The following is a 21,364-nucleotide window of genomic DNA, read 5'->3' on the forward strand; positions in this document are numbered from 1 at the left end:
AGGTGTCGCTGCTGCCCCGAAGTCCGCCGAGGTGCTCCGGAGTTCATTGTCTTCATCGTGGTGCATGTAAGTATGGCCCGTGCGACCAATTTATTTTTTTTAATGCACCGTTTTTTCCGAATCCGTCGAATTTTCGTTCGGCCACGCCCCCCCCCCCGATTTCCTTCGCATGCATGCCAACGCCGATGCGCCACAATCCAATCGCGTGCGCCAAAATCCCGGGGCAATACAGGGAAAATCGGCGCAAATCGGAAATATTCGGGTAACATGTCGGGAAAACGCGAATCGGGCCCTTAGTAAATGACCCCCATTGGGTTCTCAACCTACCAGTTCATCCAATTGGGGTTATAAAAAGAGCTCACTCCAAACCCAAATCCAAGTGACCATTTTGATTTGCACCTCTTCGGATATCCGGACATCCTCGTTCAGGAACACAGGGCCTGTAAGATGAAGACCAGCTCACCCTCCAGCAATAAGAGTGTCCTAGTATGGCGCGGATCGCCCCTCTGCTTGTGCCATGACTAAGAACGGCTAGTCCATTCGAAACGTGGAAAGATTACTTGCTATGGATTTTTATAACTTGCCTAGATAAAGAAATGGAGTCAGGCTCGATACCGAAGTCTCTTTCAACTCTCAGAGTAGTCCTGGTATTCAAGACAGGCAGTTCAGGTGGCAGTGGTGTGTGGTAGACAAATTAAGATGTGGGCAGGCAGAGTTTGAAGTCATGTCAGGCCCGTATAAAAAAAATCTTATAGAACATCGTATAGGAGGCACCTTTTATCCCCAGTGGTGCACAGTGATTGACCAAGGACAATATAGACATTTTTAAAATTGTTATTTAAATTAAAAGTGGTTTGTGGCAGCTCGGGGTTGAATAGAATATTTGATAGGGAGGATGTTGTTGGTCGTGCACACTGGAGAAGGCGGCATGGTAATTTACTGTTTGCATCACATTTATTCATCCATTGACAGAGGTCCTCCTTACTTCACGATACTTCATGACACAGGCCAGGAGGTCTTGTGTGTATGGCAAAGTCACTGCACTGCTTACGGATGAGGGAGCGACCACTCTTCTTCAGCTTCATGGCACGGTTCATGAACACCACAAATGCTGGGACACTTACATGGGCAGAACATAGAGTTTGTGTTCTCGGACCATGAAAACGAGTCCAAAAACCCTTTAAACCACATTAATAGTGACCATCCGACTTATCTCACATCAAAATTATCACTAACAGAGAAAAATAATCACATTTGATTATCTATATTTTTACCGTATAGAAAAGATGTTAATCTTTCTACATTTGGCAATGGATCAAATATCCAATACTTGGTAGACCACAAATCTGAAGAGAAATATGGGTCAGAGGATCTCCAAAATTGAGGGTCTTGGGTTGTGTTCTTGGTTAATACTAGTAATATCTACCAAAAGTGGTCCAAGAAGAGTAACCAGTGCACAACTATAGGCACTCAAGGGTCATTGAGGAAAGAAGGCTAGCCAAGATAATTCCAAAGAGAGCAACCATTTCTAGCTGATGTATGCAGACTTGTGATGTTAGACGGGTCATGGTGCCATGATCAACTGCAAAATGCGTCTACAATGGGCAAATTTGCATCAAAACTGGTTCAACATGTCTTTTTCAAATTTTCTTTTACATAGTGTGGATAGTAGGATGACCCTAGATCAGTGGTGGCGAACCTATGGCAGGGGTGCCAGAGGTGGCACTCAGAGCCCTTTCTGTGGGCACCCAGGCCTTCACCCCAGCACAAAATTTGCTAGACATGACTCAAGGTTTCCTCCTGCGGTCCAAAACTATTTTAAAGCAACACCTTCTTGGCTGCCAGGACTACCCAAGAAGCGAGAAGGTGTGGATAGAAATGGATTATGGTTGGAACTTCTGCTCTGGGTCCCCTGATTCTTCCTCTTCAGGAAATCCAAAATTTCTTTCTATTGTATTGGTGTCCTCAGAACGCCAATACAATTAAGACTTATGATACAGTTGGGATCAATAGGTTACTGCTTAAATTGTCATCTTGGCACTTTGCAACATAAAAGTAGGTTTTGTTTGTAGTTTGGGCACTCTGTGTCTAAAAGGTTCGCCATCACTGCCCTAGATGGATTCCAAAAAGACTCAAGTTGTGATTGTCTGGATAAGGTTCTATTGCAGACCTAAAGTCCTGGTATCATAAGGATATTGCAGGGACACATAACAACTACCTAAACTACTAATGGGAACCATCATAGCAGTGGCCTCCTTCCACACACTACAAAAAAAAAACACTTCAAGGTGCTATAAACACTCGGTGGTCAGCATATTGATCATAACAAAAATTTCCAAAAACACTTATGCTCAAAGGGTTTCTGCTTTATGATTGACTGTTACACGAAATAATGGAAAGCTGCCCTTCACACTCCTTGTGTCTTGGGCTACATGCTAAAAAAAGACTAGCGAATGAATATTTAATAATCCAGGGCTTAAAGAGAGCAAGTCAATATTGACATTCATCAAAGACACAGCAGGAAGTGGTGGAAGAGGAGGTTCACTCAGAAGGATCCCGGTGTGTTGCATGAATAATATACCCCAGGCTTTTAAGGACAAGATGTATAAAATACAACAAAATTTGACAAATGATCCTTACAGGAGAGGTTAGTGGCCCAAACTCAATCTAAAGAACACACTTACCATTTCAGTTTACAAGCCGTAGATCATCTGTGACCACCATCGTTACAGTCTCTAGAAGTCCTCCCCCATCCCACAACAAATTGTAATGTACGCCACGCACTGCCTCGCGAGTGCCTTTGATATAGATTTATTACTACACACTAACCATTACCAATGACAACGTAAAATAAAGATTTGGATGCGAGGGAAGACGACTAAGCAAAGCGGAACCAATCCTCCGAGTGTCGGGGGAAAAAAAAGCCACTTAATAACCGTAGATTAGGGAGATGAGACTCCGCCGGCCCATTCATACGTATGACATAAATGGCGGGGAGAATTGATTTAGATGTATGTGCCTGTACATTTACACGGGGTGAGAGTCATTTCTCTTTATTAAATGGCTGGATGGTCCGATGTATGGTCGAGGTAGACCTGCGATGTCATCAACAAGGGCCACTTGTTCATCCTCATCCAGCCCCACGGCAGATGATTGGCAGAACTATCATTTATTTAGCATGTAGAAGAACACATTATATATGTCATATTGTAGTGTAAAATATAATGATAAAACCTGGGATCACATTTACTAACCATATTACCAATGTGGGGCCACCATGAATTCTAAGTTCTAAATTGAAAATTCTAAAATCTCAATCCCCTAGTGATGTTTACACAATAGAGATAATTTTTAACCCCTTACTATACAGTTTTACTATTTTATTATTGCTGTTTTAGCCCCTATAACTCATCGATGGTCAGTGTAAAATTCCAGAGTGTGAGTGGGGACTCTCTGAGCAGACACTTCATGATTCCTCTGTGCTGTGAGATGCTATGTGCCGACAATGTGCTTAGATTATCAGGGTACAGGGTTTATCTACACTTTCATTTACCTTCTGAACATTGTACTTGTATCTGACACATAGAAAAAGAGATGAGACAGATTAGAGATGGTGAGAAGCCTATTACAAACTGTCAGCACTGCTACAGCTCTGTTCTTCCACTACATACTATCAGATATGATGTGTCTCCCTCCCTGGATAAAAAACTTATCTGCCTTTAGCTTGTAGGTTTTCTCTCCTCACGCTGTGATGTGTTTGCTGGCAGGAAGTCAGTGTGTGTGTGTGTCAGTGTGAGGTAGTCTTGGAGTGTCAGACAGGAGAGCAATATTGCTTCCCTGACCCTAAGACAAAAGAATCAGGGTCGGAAACCAGGGGCAACTGATATTGTGTACAGCAAGACTGATAGAGACAGGTTGGACTTATATCTGTGAAATGCTGTATTTTTGTTAATAACAGTGAATTAGTGAATGTGTTATTCTGTTATCCTGAGTCCATATAAGAAACTTGTCTATGGGAGGAAGAGCCCTCCTAAAGGACGATTTGGGACATTAGGTCCATAAGGACCTGTGGGTGGTTTAGGGTCTCAAATCGTCCCGACAGGTCCTCTTTAAGAAAATCAAAATCAGGTAGCATATAGTGGATTAATTAATGCTTTCATTTAGGGCTGAACATGACATTTGATATGACTTGAAAATCGCCAAGTGATCAGTTTAATGTCCTCTCATGTATATATAAAATATTGTTTTCCTAAAATCTACATTTCATGAGCAATTCAGGCAAATAAAATCCTCCCTGTAGTAACATTGTAGGATAACTATGTTGCCATCGCTGTCATCCAAGGTTCTGAGTTTAAAATCCATCAGAGACAGGTTATAAAATGACATGAAATGTGATATTTATAGGGGCAGTGTGAGTGCTGAGAGGAGATTATTCAGAGGAAGGGAGATATGGTAAACTTCCTTAAAGTAAACCTGAGGAATCTACTATCAGAAGAAGATCTGATGGTAGATTCCTCCTGCTGCCTCTGCCCCTGCCCTAATCTGTAATTTAATAATCCTGGAACCTAACCCTACTTTTTAAAAACTTTCTTTTAGTAATATGTAAATTGATTGCAGAGGCTACAGGGGCGTGTACTAGCCTGGCCGGGCACTGGGAGCTAAGGCTACTCCACGCCCCAAGGAGCCTCTGCAGGTAATTTACATATTACTAAAATTAGTAATGTCCAGGATTATTAAATTACAGATTAGGGCAGAGGCAGCAGGAGGAATCTACCATCAGATCTTCTTCTGATAGTAGATTCCTCATGGTAGGTTTCCTTTAAAGAGAACATGTCAGCAGGTTTTACCCCAATAAACTACTACCCCTCCCTGGTAGGGTATGAAATTTCCTCTCTAGAATTCTCATCCGTTTACCTATACAAAATCTCCCCCAAAGTCAGGAAGACTCATTTTCACATGAGATGCAGGGGTTGCATCACTTCAGACACCGCTCTTTAGTTCTATAGCACCTAGAAACATGCTATTAAAAATAAGGATCTCGCCTTTCAGATCACTACCGGCTTATGGCTTTGTGAGCTACAATATTCAGACTAAAAACATACCGTAGTTGGAAATGCACGCTGTAGATAAAGATCCAGTTCCCACCTATTTTTTAACCACCTGTAAGTCCAGATCTGTAGTACAAAAAAAACATTTTAAAGAGATTTTAAAAAGATCCTTTTCTTTAATATGACACCAGTAGCATGTTTCTAGGTGCTATAGAACTAGAGATAGGGGTGTCAGAAGTCACGCTACCCCTGCAACCACTAAACTTGACTGATCTCATGTGAAAATGGGATAGGAAGAGTCATAATTGCCTGACTTTGCTTGATTTTTTTATAGGTGAGATTTCACATAAAAGAGGGAATTCTAGAAATGACATTTTACAGCCTATCTAAAGGGAATAGTAGTTTAGTGAGTAAAACCTGGTGACAGGTTCCCTAAAAGGTTTGAAAACCTACATCGGCTGTTAATCATTTTAATTACAATATATGAGAAAAGTGTGTATTGGGCAGGAAACAATCATTTCCGAATATTTTTACTACTGGGCAGTCCCTTGCACATTGTGGGATCCCTCAATCATGGCCCATAGGGATACAAAGTAGCAGTGGACCACAGTCACGTCAAGCCATGAATTGTAACGAGAAGATCAAGCACAAAGGCAAAGTTTAGGTTAGGGGTCGACAACCTAAAAATTGGCCACAAGGACTGAACAGAATCAAGAGCAGCAATGGCATCAGTATATAGCGGCATGGCAATCTAGAGAACCAGACGATCACGAGCCGTGTGGTGGCCCTGCAGCCAATAGTTTACCCTCAAACTCAATATTATCTCAAGAAGAGGAGGAGAAACCTGGTCTTGGAGCTTCTGATGTAGAAACCATTAATGCCCGATTACAGCAAATGACTACTTTGGCCATTTAATTCTACAGGAGCCAAATGAACCGGTCATGGATGGGATTGATGAGCGGCAACGGAGAGTGTTGGGAGGAACACGAGGTGCGTACTGATCAGAAACATTACAAAATCTATATCACTTCAGTTTCCCCCGGTCAACAATTTACCAAAAAATTGTTTATTTAGAACCCCCAAAACTGCTATATCCATGGGAAGTCATCGGTTATAATGTACTCTGCCTCTGCAGGGCTGGGGTAGTATTTCATAGTGGTCATCCAAATGCAGGACATACAGGGTCAGACAAAGCATGAAGCCACCAACATAAAATCTCAATCCCATATCTGAGAGTTGTCCTAAATCCATATTTCGAATTGACGTAAAGAAGGTTTGGAGGTTCCCACAATGCCGGTATGCCGCCATCATGCAGTTCCTGACGCTGTATAAATAAAGATTATTATTATTCCTAAGCCATCGGTCAGATGACAGGGGTCTAGTGATTTCAGCTTATGACCATGTGCCCCCCCAAGTAGTCAATGAGCCGCTATCACCGATCCCCTCTCGGAACTGGGAACATGGTGATGAAAAACTAGGTCAAGACATACCGTATTTTTCGGCTGATTAGGTGCACCGGCGTATAGGGCGCATTAAGAATAAAGGGCAGCTAAGACATGTTGGTGCATACATAAGGCGCACCGGGTTATAAGGCGCAGGCGGGTCCGGGGGCGTGGTTTGGATGCCGAGCAGAGAGGCATAGAGGCGACTCAGCAGCGCCACAGCAGTGGCGGCTACTGTCAAAACGCCTACGACGGGGGACATGACGAAGATTGAACGCCCCAGGCCCCCGCAAACTCCCGAACTTGGCGCCGATCGCTCCAGGAGAGAGCAACCAGGAGAAGTGAGCGACCCCCACAAATAGCCGCAGCAAGGACACAGGGAGCAGAGGTAAGCGGGTTAAGTGGCAGATGAAGAAGCGCTGTGGCTATTTAGCCCGTGGCTCTTCCCGATTCATATATTAGCGCATCAGACTATAAAGCGCACTTTTGATTTCTAAGAAAATCATAGGTTTTTTAGTGCGCCTTATAGTCTGAAAAATACGGTAGTCAATACTCAGATATGGTGTACAAGTAGGGACATCTATGGGACATCTATGTTCTTGGACTAATATGGACACTGCATCAGCTGCTTGAATCTATGGCCAGATTTGTAGGTCAAATACCCAATGCAACTAAACGTTAGTGAGTGGACTCTAACAAAGTAATTGATGTCTGAGAGAGTCCATATTACTAAGTCACTAACAAGGTCTCCAGAAGTGGTCTAATCATCTCCCGAATTCACTTCTAGTGTCCATACATACACACAATGACAGATTATTGCAAACATTAGTTCGTATAAAGTCATAACGGCACAGAACTGTCCATCATAGAGAGTTGGTTATTTGCTAAGACGTTATTTTTGACTGAATCATATACATCAAAATGGAATCAAAATAAGTAGGGAGAATAGTATTTATAGCTTAAGGCTAGTTCAGGTAACAAAGATTTAGGACTGTCGGAGGTAATATAGAGGAGCCCCTTATTAGTGACCCCGTACAATCAGCTGGAAAGAACAGTAGCACCAAAGAGCAAAGCCTGATGTGATCTGAAAGATGAGATTTTTATCTTCAATATGACCTCAAAAGCATATCCCTATAGAGGTGACCCCAACTGTAGCCTCTAAACCTGACTCCTTTCATGCAAAATCTCTTCTCTTCTTGTTTTCACATGACTATTGAGGGAATTTAGGTAAACAGATCACTTTAAGCTTATATAGATTGCATGAAAACTTTACAGAGACAAGTTGGTTCGATGGACTGTGTACAATTTAATCCAAAAAGGTTTCTGGACATAGTACAGAGGGCTTCCTGCTCAGAATTTTGGATTGATATATATCATATACTCAGAACTCACAGTTAGAAAGGAGCAAAACCCGATAGTTGGGTTTCGACCACCTTACCTGGAGGTATTGCGGGATTGGTGGCTGACAGCCAATCGGGCATTTTGACACCCCTAGCAAATAGCCATTGGGTCTGCTCGTCTCTAAGTGGTGATTTTACTAGGGGGGAACCAAGAGCAAAACCCACAATGATAAGATGATCAGCAACCACATAATGAAAGGAGAACACCCCTTTAATGACCAACTCTACTTGAAGATACTCTTGCCAGCGAGAAGCAGACCATAATCTGTTATGGTTATTGAATAGAGCCCTTCCGAAAATGGCACCATATTATATTATTATTATTATGGGACCAGAAATGGATAGTCAGGACCCTGGAAACTGAAAAACTTAGGTCACCTGGCCTTAGCGTTATAGCAGCTGCCGGCCACACAATCACCTGACGGAAATAGGGCCTTATCTTATATGCCCCCCATAATCCTCTCCCTAGCCCCTTTTTATATCTGCCAATTTTTTTTCAATTTATGTTGGGAAAGTTGGTTGTAACCGATCCGACCTCTTACCAAATAAGAGGTCGGATCCTCATATCCTCTGCGCTTTAACTCGGCTTTATTCATGAGGAGGCCGGCCGACACTCCCCCAGCACACCCCTGTCATTGGGGACCTGTAGGAGAAGCCGGCAGCATTGCATATATTGCATAATCGCTGCCGGCTCTCCGCAATGAGGCCGTGCCGCACTGACAGCGGCTGCGGCATCCTAATTCAGAGCGCTGGCCAAATGTTATATATATTCGGCCGGCGCTGTCAAAAAGCACCGCACGGCTGGCGCTGTGAATAAGGATGCCATGGCCACAGCCGCTGTCGGTGTGGCCACATCACTGAGAGAGCAGGCAGTGATTACGCACTATATGGCAGGGCCATGGTGGGGAGTGTCGGCCGGCCCCTCATGAATACAGCCAACTTCAAGCGCAGAGGATACGAGGATCCGACCTCTTATTTGGTAAGAGGTCAGATCGGTTACAACCAACTTTCCTATCATTAATTTAAAAAAAATTGGCAGATATAGAAAGGGGCTAGGGAGAGGATTATGGGGGGCATATTTGGTGGGGGTCTTTTTGGGGGTGACAGGTCCTCTTTAAACAGGCTTGGGTTAGTGCTGGTTACACTTAGTTTATGCCCTATACTTATCTTACTATGCCATCACTAAACCTCTTCATGGAGACTTGGAGTGTCTACATTTAGTTACTTTATCCAGTAAATTGCCCCAACGCATTGCATTTCCCTTCATTTAGAAGGAGTGGTTTATCGCGATTCTTCTTGATGTTTCTCCCCACTGACTATCCTAAAAGGACCTTTACCACCCGGCTTTCCCTACTGGCACCAAATGGAACCTACTTGGTTCCATTTGGGTTATTTAGAAGCTTACGTTATCAATGTATTGCAGAAAGGAAGATCCTACAATTGAAATACTGTATGCAGTGTAGGTCGACTTATCCTTAGTACTATAACATCTACTATAATAGCGGATGTCATATCATCTTATTCCCCCCATGAGGTCCACTATGGTGTGCATTTATTTTAGCCCTGTACCTGCAAGATGTCGAGCCGTGGCTCAATGGAGGTGGGCTTGGGAGTTTTAGGCCCAATTCACATCTACCTTAGGGGTTTTCATTAGGCCTCTTGCACACTAGCAAGGGTGATACGTCCAACTCGCATCACGCTCACAGTGTGCGCTGGCTGGACATCCGGCCCAAAAGCTGAGTAACCGGAGCTGAACTCAGCATGTCAGTTCAGTTCCGGTTGTCGGCTTTCGGTCCAGACAATCCAGCCAGCACACGCTGTGAGTATGAGTTCGAGTTGTGCTTTTAGAAGAGCGTATCGGAAACTAAAACAGAAGCTTTTGGGTTTACTATAGACTTCAAAGGACCTTTCGCGATCTGCTCTTACGCTTCCGTTATTGTCCTCTAATCAAGAATGGAAAGTGAACGGAAACTACCGATCCGGAGTTCCTCAATAAAGGGACTGTGAAGTATAAAGGAACCATATTTTATAAAGTAATGACATGCTTCCAGTTTCCATAGTCCAGCCAACACAAAGTGGGTCATTACTTTTAGAATTTTCTTTTTTTTTTTGCACATTTTTGTCCCATTTGATATATTTGCACCTAAATTTGCGCCTTTTCCACTCGCCTAGCAAAATTAGCTCCGCACGAATTCTTAAGTGTTGTGTCTGATATATCTTTACAATCTAGATGTCAAGATAAGAATATGTCACAATTTGTGCGTAAATCGCGGTTAAAAAGTTGCAAATAAACTCCAGTCCTGAGCAGGTGTGGGAAAAACTTTAGAAGATATTGCAGAAGAGACTGAGACTTTTGAGCAACTTTTTTGTCGCCAAAACCCCATAGACTCAGCTGCCTGATGTATCAACCTCTAAGATAAATTAAAACAAGTCCAAAAACCCGGTAAACAACAAGAAAAGAAATGCACAAATGTCCCGACTAAAGATAAATGACCTTCAATGTCTTCTTCTTTTCTACCCCCAAAAAAAACTTTTTGGATAGATATGTCTTCTTAGATACTAATATAAGTAGCACGTATTGGACAAGACTGGAGGCCCTACAAAATTTCGGCCCTACAAAACCTAGGATCTTTTAGTTACCCATTCAAGTTTGTTATATTAAAATCAGAATTGAAAGTTTTTTTTGATTCTATTAGTATTGGAATGTACTGATCAAATGTATAAAACTTTAACTAAACTGAGAAAAGTTTTTTTGTTGGAGGGAAATTTTGATTTTTAGGTCATATGTCACCAAAAATATAGTCAAAAGCCACAATAAACTAAAGTTTTGAAACTCAAAAATGTGATCTCACTGGCCTGTAGGGAGAATGTAGCACAAGTCATTTCAGTCCAGATTTTCGTCGATTGGGACGTGACGTAAACAAAGTAAACAAATAAACAATCCAAACGTAAAAAGAGTGAGAAGACAAGTGACACGGGACTCAAAATGACCAATAATTATACAACATTCACGAGTTAAAGGTGTCTGATCTCTTTGACTCTGGTTTACAAGACTACAGATACTAGAGACGTCCATGTAGGGTGATAAATCATGAATGGATTCGGCATTATTCCCCAAAATTTTTATTTTCTAAAAAAAAAAGCATAAAATCAATCCCACTAAACAATAGGCTCACTGTAGTCAACATGACACATGATAAGGCCCAGATATAGGTTTTTATAGTAGGACAGAACATGTAGAACACTGTATACATTCCACTAACATAGGAGATACAAAAATAGGCAAGGTAAAAAAATTTGGGACTGTATTTACACACGAGGAATGGAGTCAATCTTATAAGATTTTTCTATGAGATATTGGGGGTGAAACAAACAAAAACATCCTGAAATCACAGACAAAACCAGAAAACAGAATATGCTCACGGTTGTGGTCTGCCCTTCGGTTGTCTGGTCGTCTCTTCTTTTCGTCTTGGTCTTTCCTCCTGTCACTAATTATAGGGTGGTGAAGCAGAAGCAAAAAAATACTGAATGCTCAACCGGGAGAGAAAAAAAAAACTGTTGCTTCCACAGCTGATCCAGAAGAAAAACACAACTTTTCCCTCATTCAAAAATAAAAATTTTAATTAAATTTTAAATTAAAAAAAGTTCTCTCTCTTTCACTGCCATATTTCCTAAGATTAAAAAAAAAAATCCATCTTATTTATGTTTTTGAAAAAAAAAAAAAACTATCCAAGCGAGAAATTTATGAAAGAAAACATATCCAAGCGCGCCAAGCCCATCACCTGGGCGCAATGCCACACAACCAGGTAATCAGGGAGGTTTTTTTCCAAAAAATTTTTCTGGCATAAGTTTAGAAGAGATTGAAGAGACGGCGTGCCACATATTTGTCCCGAAAATCCGCAATAGGTTCATAAAAAAAGAAACAAGATTCCAAATTCGCAGATCCCCCCCAACTCCAAAAAAAGAAAGGGGAAAAAAGTTCTAATTTTTCTTTTTTTTTTTTTTTTTTTAGCCCAGAATGGATTTCTTTCCTGAAGCTCAAGTCGAGAAGGCAGACAAAAGAAACTGATTTGACTGAGCTCTGCCAAGTCTTGCCTTTTTTTTCCCCCCTTCCCTCTGTACTGTCTTTCCTCGCTCCCAGCATGGCAATCATCCCAATTCCAAGCAGTCTTGGCGAGGCTCCAGCCTGTGCCAGTCTGTTTGAGTTCTTCATCCCAAAAGATGCCCTTTGCGGATCAGTTCATATATTAAAAAGACGGAGAGAGAAAAAAAAAAACACAATGGAAGAAAAAAAAAATAAATACCAATAAAGAAACAGAAGACGACGAGTAGGAAATAAGAGCCGGATAACCAAATCTTGTGTTGACAAACCTCTCCTCGCCAAAAAAACACCTGGTTCTCGACGGAAGGGCTTGGATGTGACACGGTGGCCAAATACGATTTTTTTTAATAAGCGCTGATGTGCTGTTTGGAGCCATTTGTTATTCAGTGATAAGAAATCTGTTCTGTGTCTGGAAATGTCCGCATGCGACAGAACCTGCTGCTAAGCCAAAAAATCTTTTAGGGGAGGAGGAGAAGAGAGACAGGGAGAGGGGTGTGTGTGTGTGTGTGTGTGTTCAACTTTAACAAGTGCCATCGACTTCCCTGAATCTTCCTGGTTTTTTTAAGTCTGTGTAGAGTTATGGGAGGAATTGCTTTTTGGCGTTGGGGAGGGGGTTTTAATTATAATTTTAATTCAATTTTAAAAATTAAAAATTTTGCTAATTCTCATTCATTCGAGAGCAAAAAAAAATAGGTAGATAGAACAAATCTCTTCTCTGGGTTTTTTCTTGAGTGGAGTGGGACATACAACCATAAAAACATCCCATACTTAGGCTACATTCACACTGCCGTTGCCTGCCGTACCGTAGCAAGGCGGGCAACGGCAGGGCACGGGGAGAGGAGGAGGAGGAGATGAGCGCAGCTCAGCTCCGCCCCTCTCCATAGGAACATATGGCGCACGGCGCCGTACTACGGAGAAAGATAGGACATCGTGCTGCACCGTACCAGTCCCGTTGGGCGCCATGCGCCTATTGCCGTCTGTGGGGGACGTATATCGGCCGTATATACGGCAGTGTGAATGTAGCCTTAGACATATGAAAGCTAAGGTTGTTCTACATTGCTCACTTTTCGAGAGTAGGTTATTCTTTAGTCCTCTTTTTACGAGAGACAGGAAGTAACAACAATTTTCTGCCATCTCGAAAAACGATAGAGTGTTGTCAACTGGTCACGGAGGTAGATGTTGGGGTATGTTGCCGCTCGTCTCAATGTTTTCATTATTTGGCGGCCATTTTCATGTTGAGTTAGATTACACAATACACAAGGTCAGGGGCTACTGTGATATACTGCCCCAAATACATCTATTTTGGAAACTATGGAGAGTTGCCTTGGGTCGTTCGGTTATATTTTACTGTACATAGTTATTTTCCTTCTTTCATTGTTCTTGTATTTCATTGTTCTTGTCATTGTATGTAGCTCTGATATTGCTGTCCAGAGGGATAGCTGGTGTCTGTAGAGGCACCTTGCTTCTGCTAATAGAGGGGGAGTCACAAATGTTGGTATTGACCAAAGAAGGTATAACATGTTATAAGCGTGTTGTGTGAATTCCCCAGTAAGGGTCACATGTATCTAATCCCAGGCTTAAGAAGATCTTTCACTAATTCCACCTCTTTATATTCTTAAATAGAGAACTCTCCACTGATTCCGGCATAGTCAGATTTAGTTTTCTCTAGTGCCGACCATGCCTGGGCAATCGGTGCTGTTAGTTTCAACACATAATATGGTAATTAAGAGTCGATAGAGTCAAAGATAGAACAGAACTTCCCACCTGATGGTAGAGAATGATGTTCAAGTGGCAATAATTTCTCGGAAACGGTGGGGGCAAGACAAAAAAAAAAAATTACAACTGCAATGGAATCAGTGGGGCGTTGTCTAACTAGGATACAACATCTGTAAAGAGTTTGTATGTTCTCTCCGCGTATGCGTAGGTTTCCTCCGGGTCCTCCGTTTTCCTCCCACACTCCAAAACATACAGGAAGGTTGATTAGATTGTGAGCCCCATTGGGGACAGGGACCGATTTGGCAATCTCTGTGCAGCGCTGCGTCATCTGTGTGCGCTATATAAATAAACAAATGATTATTATTATTATCATCCATAGTTGGAGTTGGTGGAAGGTCCCAAAATAAAAAAAAGTTTTACCTTGCTGTTCTTTGCAACTTACTTTGGTCAAAATTTGTGTCCTCAGATTCCTGTATTGTATGGTTTAATAAAGTTATACTAGCAAAATGATTCAAAATACTGATAACACGTGCCGAGCTTAGTCCACCATATGGTTTTACTTTAAGTTAAGAAGAACAAAGAACTTAGGCGTGGGCCATATTATTATAGCTTTGTAATCCTGGTCTCACGCTGTAGATATAATTCAGCTTATTAAATAGTTCTCAGCATTTGTGGGAAAAAAAAGATATCAAAATCTGCTTAGTATTCCAGTGCGGTCACCGAGCCCTGATCTTGGGATCAGAACACAGAGAATGTGCTGGAAAACAAATCAAAGAGTCTGCGGAGAACTAGGTGTGCTCAGTAATACCACGCTATCTAGATGAAGCCTATTGTTCTCATCGGCATCTTTGAGAACTTGCCCACTTCAAGATTCATTGAACGGAAAGAAGTTTAACTCTTTACATCAAAGATCCAAATTAAACGGTTGACTTTTTAAAGTCACTTTGGCAACATTAGATATTCCTGATTTCGAGTAACTAAATAAATGCAGTGATGTTACCGGATGTAAAATGTACAAAGTATATAATAATCTGGATGAAGGTATCTGATATTCACGTTGATAAGGTGTTGGGTGGAAGGGTCCAATGTGTCTGGAATATCCACTTTGCCACCATCCAAGTTCCACACCATTCCAACACTGGGGCTCATTTACTAACGGTCCGCGGACGCTCTTTCGCCGGATTTTCCAACGTTTTCGGGCTGAGCTGGCTTTCATGCGACAGAAATCGATGGCCGGCCGTCGGACGATCCGACTGATTTGGACTGAGCGCGGGATTTAACTTTCAATTTGTGTCCCAAGACAATGCACTCACATGCACCAGGAAGAAGAAGGTGAACTCCGGGGACCTGAGCGGGGAAGTGGCACATGCAGGATATCGGGTGCACGATCTTAGTGAATTGCGGCACAGGGCATTATACACGGACAATGCACTTTGGGTGAACTCCTCGGACAGGTAAGTAAAATTGCCCCACTATGTTTCCATTATACCAGCTACGAGATATTATATCATGGAAAGCTCAACTTGTTAACACCCTTTGACTGGTTTTGGACTGGTGTCTGCTGTAATATACAAAAGACAACTTCTGTTAACTTCTTTAATTGGTGCCAACACCTATACCACGGGACTTAAACAGTGGAAGAGAATGGGGGTCACCGGTGGATGCTGATCGGTTGTCTTGACAGCTGGGAGCCTCTGTTTTCCCAGGAATTCAGCATTACACAGAAAACTAATCATGGAGGCAGTGATGAGTTGCCCTATCCAGTCCTATAGACTTGAATAATGTTCCCGAAACAAGCACATCATCAAACTTTATCAGCTTGTCTTCAGCACCTTTCAACCAATTGTTGTGCTTTGGTGATGTACCTGAGGGACGTGCTAACAAACTCTTCCCAAAGTTTTCTCAACTCTGGGAGCAATGTATCAAGATGAATAGAATCCGGCTGAGAAGTCACTTGTTTCCGTCTTGTAGATACTCATCAACCCATCCAGGTAACGGATCAGGATTGGACTTTTAATAATGGAACCTTCTCCTCTCCGTCTCCTTCTCCTTGTTGTGTTTTGGTGATGTACCTGGGGGACATGGCAACAAACTCTTCCCAAAGTTTGGAGTTCTTTACCCGTGTAATGCAGAATGTCCTTGAATATAAAAGGACATCAACATGATCCTGTCCCTGTCCCACATGGAAGTTTTGTGGTTGTTTAAAGGCCAAAATCCTCATCACAGGTTCCCTTTAACCAATACAAATTGTATATCCAAAGTGGTAGAAGGTTAAAAATAAAACTTTGTATTGATAAGGTTCAAAAAATAGTGAAAAAAATTCAGCTTTCAGGCAACAAAGTGAACAGAGGCGGCACAATGCTTAATAATTCTTTACACATCTGGCCCGAGAAGAAGATTGATGTAATCTACATGCAAATTATATTCGCAAAGAGCTTCTTCCCTTGGAGACCACAATTGTCATCTCTCGCAAGATCCTTCTTCCTATTGTCAACTCATCGAAATCGCTCTCAGAGGAGAAGGTTCCATTATTAAAAGTCCAATCCTGATCCGTTACCTGGGCGGGTTGATGAGTATCTACAAGACGGAAACAAGTGACTTCTCAGCCGGATTCTATTCATCTTGATACATTGCTCCCGGAGTTGAGAAAAAAAAAAAAAAAAGATAAAAGATTCTTGCCCAAAAAGCAATTAAAGCAAAAGGAAAATCTGTTAATTGAAATACAATACCTTGGGGTCAGCATCCATCAGATCCGTGATTAATGTAAATTGGCCGCGTCATGCTGCATCGGAGAGGAGGAGACAGGATGCAGCTCTGTGAGTTTTCGACGAGGCCACTTTCCAGAAGTTCTATCAGATTAGCGAGAACGTGACATCTAAAAAGTTAGATTTGATCTGACGGCGCAGTTTATTAGGACCTTAATCAACCTGACAAAAGAGTCCGCAGGTTCCGATCGCCGAGGTCTGAGGAGGTCTTCATTTCTCCAGCCTGTTCTTGGCAGCTGACATTTTGCAGTGTAATGGACGGCGGTTTCATTGATCTTTGGGAAAAGGGCAATAGGTAGTAGAAATCGACAGCAAAATACTGCATGGTGTGGGGAATTGCTCCGGTAGATGCCTTGTAGCAGTGTAGGAAGCAGGGACACACGAAGAGTTAAAGTCCAAATCAAGTGTTTTATTCACACTTCTTTGTCAAAAACACAAATTCAGCCTTGGCTTAGGCACAAACAAAATAAACCCTGCCCGGCTGGGCACAACGTAATACAGTAACAGCCCCTAACTATACATGTACCAGGCTGCCTGGCACACTTCTCGGCCAGCAGAATATCAGGGGGCACTCAGTTACCTTTGCTGTGTGAACACGGTCCATCCTTCAGCTCCCCGGGTAGTGCCTCACTTACTGCTTCTGGCCTGAGGACTAAATCAGGCTCTAACGAGGCCTGTGACCCAGCACCTGTGGGCTATACAGAAACCCAGGACCGAAGCCCGGATGGGTTAGGAGTCCCACTACCAGCCTACCCCTACTCCATAATAAGCAGGCCCAGTACGGACAGATAGGGGTTCTCCCAAATGACACCTTTCACTTTCTCACAATGGTTAAAGGAAAAGTCCCGGCCCTACCCCCAATCTCCCAGTTATGAATTACCCGCTGATGTTCAGTCCCCAATTACTAAACTAAAAACCATGTAATATTTTTTAATTTCTGAGCCCAGCGTCCATGATGGTTCTCCTGAAAAGATCGTCCAGTAAACCTAAATTACTCGTAAACCAACAAACCCGAAAAAGTTTAAAAAGTTCAAAGCAGATGGTAATTGTACAGTGGATAAGAGTTCCGATACCAGAATTTGGAAGTGAGTGCTGATACTTAGTAGTGAAATATCACAATGCTCCATACCAAAATGATACTTTGCCATGAACCAAAAAATATTAAAGGAAATCTACCATTTGATTTGATGCATTATGAACCAAATATACATTGAGAATGCTGTAGCTGCACTGATGCAGGCACATATCTTGTTTAATCCCTGAACTGAGTGGTTTTACTGAAAAAAAAAACAAATTATAAAATTCAGGATCTTGGGAAACATGTTAGACGGAGCTTCCTGAACTGTCCAGACAGGACTAATTTACCTGAGAAGCATCACTCATACACAGCAGCTGGGAGACGTTGCAGCAATTGATTACTTCTGCCTGTCAGGCACAACACAGTGATTACATAATTTTCATCATTTTCTCAGAAGCGCTGCCCCGGGCAAGGAGCAACAGAGCCTCATTATCATAATTTTATCATTGTTTTTTGAGCAAAACCACTCAGCTCAGGGACGAAACAAGATATGTTTCTGCATCAGTGTAGCTACAGCATTCTCAAGCATCCTATAGCAAGTGTGCAGGCCCACTCCGATACCGGCCACGACCCCCATCACACCCACTTGGCGAAGAGGTGCCATAAAAGGGGGAAATAATCATAATTGCTGGCAGTTTGCCAGTAATTGTGATTATTTCAGGGATTGTATGTCAGAAAACTGGTATACAATTCCAGATAAATCTCCACCAATGGCTGTGGGACTGCAGTATTAATCCTCCAACTAATGCTGCAAGCATCATCATTGGTCGATTTCTGAAGTGTAAAATACAGCAACTGCCGCGGCTGGAAACCTGACCTCCTCATCCATTGTCATAGACTTGTGTTCTAAACAGATTCACAATCATCTCACCTGGTGATCCTTTTAGAGCAGTGCCTGCAGAATACAGTGCAAACACTTCGATTTCCAAGATCTATGTAGAGCTTTAGTAACAGAGGAGCACAAAACACACCACTTCCTGGATCTCCTGCCGGATTCTGCCTCCTGGTCTATTTCGGCAAAAAGGAAGTGCATATCTCCCAACTTTTGGAGTGGCGAAGAAGGGACAAAAGTTGCGACGCACAGTGTCCTGTGCCCCATCCCCACACAGTATATTGTAGCTCGCCAAGCACCTCCCCACCATCATAGTGTGCCCCTTCAAAACCTCCCCAACATAATGTGCCTACCCAAAAGCTCCAGCAGCTCCCCATTATAGTGTGCCCGTTCAAAACCTCCCCATCATAATGTGCCCCACCAGCAGATCCTCATCAGAGTGTGTCCCCGGCAGCAGCTCCCCATAATAGTGTGCCCTCTCAGCAGCTCCCAATCATAGTATCCCCCCCAGCAGCTCCCTGTCATAGTGTGCCCCACCATCTGCTCCCCGTCATAGTGTGTGCCCAGCAGCTCCCTGTCATAGTGTGCCCCACTAGCAGCTTGCCATCAGTGTGCGCCCCAGCAGCTCCCCATCATAGTGTGCCCCTCCAGCAGATTCCTATCATAGTGTGTCCCCCAAGCATCTCCCCATCATAGTGTGCCCAACCCTTAGCAGCTTCCCATCATAGGGTCTCCCCCAGTAGCTTCCCATGATAGTGTGTGCAATCACAGCAGCTCCCTGTCACAGTGTGCCCCCTCCCAGCAGCACCACATCATAGTATGTCCCCTCAGCAGTTCCCCTTCATAGTGTGCCCTCCCACAGCAGTGCCCCTTCATTGTAAATGAGTGCCGAAGCACAGAAAGGCAGGTAACAGTAGAGTCCCGCTGTCCTGAATTTGTACTCTCTTCCAATGAGCAATTGTTGTCAGGACCAGGAGGCAGGACACAGCAGAGATATGCGGGACACGCTGATGCAAACCGGGATAAACTCCCAACCATCCAGGACGGCGGAGCAGCCATAAAAACCCGGGACTGTTGGGAACTATGGAAGTGACCAAAGGCACAGCCAATGATTGGCTGAATTAAATTCCTTGTTATAAAAGAGGTATCAAAACTCTGGAAACCAATAGCAATTATTCACTACTAGCAGACAGAAGCATCTGTGCAAGTAGAGGACCTCAAAGCAAGCAGAGGTCTGGATTGGAGAGGGACGGTATGGTTTGGGATTAAATCGTTTACAAGGGACAGGGTGGTTGTACAATCTGTACCTAGATCATGTCCATGAAGGACCAAGTTGATAGCCCCATCTTCACCTACAGTATACATTATTTTCTAGGATTAATTGCTAATATCTTCTTCCCTAAAAGACCACCTGAGGACCACGCGATTACATGAAGATCATTTATATCATATTTATTGTTTTAGAGTATTCTGTGGTGTAGAGACTAGAGAATGAAGATCTCAGGCTCCTGATAAAGCTGGGGCCAATGCAGGCCTTACGTGCCCTCTAATGTCCCTTGTACCAGGGAAATTCCAACATATTCCTCATTTAAGAAGACGTTCAACAAATCCTGCATTCAGGTCCCTGACACATTTAATATAATAACTTCTGTGTTTCTGAATCCCCCTGCGGATCACCAGAGGACAGGGACAGACAGCAGCGCTCCTCATTCATTGCTCATCATGTTCATCGCTCTCCGATGGCAGCCGTCACACCACCAACAGCAAAGAGAAATGTTCCCTTCTCCGGATACCCAAAGCTCAGGACTTAATCTGTGCCGTTAGGACATCACCATATTATTCCCCCATTTTCCGAAGAGTCACCAGTCTTTGCTAAGAGGGTCCCAAAGACTGGATGGACAAAAACATGGACTATGATTAAAGCCCGTGGCCTGAAACATGCTCTGAGTTACTGCCCCTTGCGGACATTGGACTATGTTTATTTGTCTGCAGCTCCTGCCTCCATACATGTTTGTGTGTGCCCGTTTGCTCTCCCGTCCACCATTGCTATCCAGTGTAATACACAATGATCCCCAGCACTGGGAACACGCACTGCGGCCTGTGGCTCGACAGCTTGTTCTGGATGGTATGGATCCATGTTCAGTATAATGAAAAGTGGTGGCCAGAGAAGGGTGTAAGACCATGGGGCTCATTTACTCATTTATCGGACTGTTCGCCTTTTTCGGGAATTGCACACAGGTAAGTAAATGGGGCACCATATGTCTACCATGCGCTCGCCTGAATTCTCGGACCACTGGTAGGCATTCAGCGCTGGCCACTTGAATGAAAAGCGGGGGAAGGTCCAGCCACTCCTTTTAGGTACCGTATGTTTGTATGGACAGCACCAGCGTTATGAAACATGACTGTTATTATAGGAATCCTGGAAAACCCTACAAGGTCCTGAGTAAGCGAGGAAACAGAGTATATGAGCCCTGATATGGCTGCCGGTTCCATCATTAGGACAGTCTTTGGTTTGCTAGCACTCAAGGCTGGACCAGAAGTGTCTGATGTTAGCAGACCCAATGGGGACAATAAAAGGCCTAAGTGGACTATAAGTTCGACTTTCCTGCAGTGTTCCCCCGCGTTATCACCCTAATCCAGATGTGAAAGTTGCAACTTTTTTAAACAGTCGCAAATCTACGGCTGCCCCTGACCAGGCGTAGAAATTATCTGGGGAACGGTTTGCAACTTTTGGAGACTTTTTTCGACTTTTGTTTTAAAAAGTCGCAAATTCACTACAGACCACATACCACATGTACCAATAAAGAAAAAACACTAAGATACATCTGACCAGCAGGAATGCCAAGAAAAGTCTCAAAAAACAGACAGAAAAAGCCAGACTTATGATACATGTGCCCCTGTCATGTACAATAAGTGACATCAATGAGGACTGCAGAGGCCACTGATTGGCCACAGTGGGTACCAGCTATGGTGCCGGCCAG

The 21,364-nt window shown here is 43.1% G+C and overlaps 1 protein-coding gene across 4 annotated transcripts in view; it reads right to left on the minus strand.

Moving 5' to 3' along the window:
• MSRA (methionine sulfoxide reductase A) overlaps positions 1–21,364 on the minus strand; it is a 253,807-nt gene that overhangs the window by 196,785 nt on the left and 35,658 nt on the right. Inside the window, exon 1 of one of the 4 annotated variants that reach the window (XM_072143827.1) lies at positions 11,314–11,462. The exons of the other annotated variants lie outside the window; for them this stretch is intronic. The gene's annotated coding sequence lies outside the window, so the exon portion shown is untranslated. Of the gene's footprint in view, positions 1–11,313; positions 11,463–21,364 lie in introns of those variants that run through there. 4 annotated transcript variants of the gene reach the window in all.

This window comes from Engystomops pustulosus, chromosome 3, assembly GCF_040894005.1.
Source record: "Engystomops pustulosus chromosome 3, aEngPut4.maternal, whole genome shotgun sequence".
Taxonomy (NCBI): domain Eukaryota; kingdom Metazoa; phylum Chordata; class Amphibia; order Anura; family Leptodactylidae; genus Engystomops; species Engystomops pustulosus.